Source organism: Pteropus vampyrus, unplaced genomic scaffold, assembly GCF_000151845.1.
Source record: "Pteropus vampyrus isolate Shadow unplaced genomic scaffold, Pvam_2.0 Scaffold155, whole genome shotgun sequence".
NCBI lineage: Eukaryota > Metazoa > Chordata > Mammalia > Chiroptera > Pteropodidae > Pteropus > Pteropus vampyrus.
Window position 1 is genome coordinate 1,299,481 of NW_011888936.1, and position 1,773 is coordinate 1,301,253.

Below are 1,773 nucleotides of genomic sequence, written 5' to 3' on the forward strand. Positions count from 1 at the left end.
TATTTTTATTTTTAACCCCTTCTCTAACACGTGCTTTTTAAAATATACACTTTAACTTTGTGTTTATTATTTTATCCAATAGGTCCTGCCATTTTCCAATGTTAGTAAAGCAGGAGTATTCATAATTACCTGAGCTTGACCCTCTCTCTCGCCAATGCCACTGCATTCCACAGCTGACCTGCAGACTTCTGCCAGAGACGGAAAATAAAGACTATGCAAATGCTGGGGCGGAGGGCGTTTAGTTTCTCTGTTCTTACCGCTTTGTATGCGCTCTACCAGGATTTAGAGCCGGGGGGGCGGGGGGGGGGGCGGGGGCGGGGAAGGAGGGGAACATAAGCAAGCAAAGTCCAAAGCGGTAAGAGAGCAACAAACGAGAGAAATAAAAAAGAGAACATAAATAGCATTATATCCTCCTATCTTAGAATGGTATTATTTCAGACACACAAACAGAAGAAAATGGGCAAGCTTCTGGGTTGTTAGGATTTACTACTGAAATAAGGCACAAGAAACCTGGGGTCAGGGGGTGGGGTAAAAAGGCACCGGAAACTCAGAAATTAAAAGCATCTGGTTTAATTTAAAAACCAAACCTGAAGAGGTTAGTGCTGGGGCTGAAAGAACCTGAGTTAAAGGTTAAAGATAAAAGAGTCGTTGGTCAAGGTCTCTTCAGTGTTTGATCAACCCGTGTTGCCAAACAAGAGGTCTCTTTTGTACTGTCATTCATCCACTCTGTTTGATGAGGTAGGAGACATTGGTCAAACGACAGCGAGAAGGAGAATATTATTTTTGTGGGGTTAACAGCTGATGAACACATACTTCACATCCTTTATTAGGAAGGTCCAATGGTCCTAAATTTGTGGGGATTACAGGTTTCGTTAGTTTGTGATTCTGCGGTAGAAGTCTCTCTCTTTTGGAAATGGCTGCCGCGTTTCCAGAGTTCCACTACGTTTAATGTTTATACTTTATCAAAATGAACTTTACCTGATAGTCAAAATACTTTCTTATAAAATGTTACTAAAATACTAGAAATGAAAAAAATATTGGTTTAAAACAGAGTAATTTATATACCCCACCTCTCGATTAATCAGGAAATAAAAGCAACTATTTTGAATATTTCTTATGACTCTTTCCGGCCCTTGAGTTTTTACCTATGAGTACTTTTTGGTATATGGTTTGCTTATGTATATGCAGTGCTCGGGAAGGGAAGAGGTGAGAAGGAAAAGAAATTAATTTATATTCAATAGATAAATAAATATGTACCCCACATTTCCATGGCCCACCCTTGGCTGGATCTAAAATCAAGGAATATGGGTTATGTGTTAGTTTTCTTGGGATGCTATAACAAATTTCTACAAATTTGGTGGTTTAAAACAAAAGAAATTTGTCTACAGACATGCTCCCCTGGACAAGCCTGATCCCAGCTGTTCTCAGAAGCTAAGCAGGGTCGGACCTGCTTAGTACTTAGATGACAGATCACCTAGGAAGATCAGGTGCTGTAGGCGTAAAAAATAAAAAAAATAAGGGATTGTAAACTGACAAGGTCCTTGCAATCTGTGAGGCCAACCAAGGATTGCTTTGCCTAAAAAAAAAAAAAAAAAGAGAGAAATTTATTCTCTCTCACAGGCCGGAGGCCAGAAGTCGGAAATCAAGGTGTGGACAGGATTGGTTCCTTCTGTGGACTTTGAGGAAGAATTAATCCCATGCCCTTCTTCCGGCTTCTGATAGCTCCTGGAAACTCCTGGCAACTTTGTCTTGTGGTTGCATCATTCCAATCTC

At 40.3% G+C, this 1,773-nt stretch overlaps 1 pseudogene; it reads left to right on the forward strand.

The window, feature by feature from the left end:
* Nucleotides 1–1,380: 1,380 nt before the first annotated feature.
* On the forward strand, nucleotides 1,381–1,499 carry LOC111745467 (annotated as a pseudogene).
* The last annotated feature ends 274 nt before the right edge of the window (nucleotides 1,500–1,773 follow it).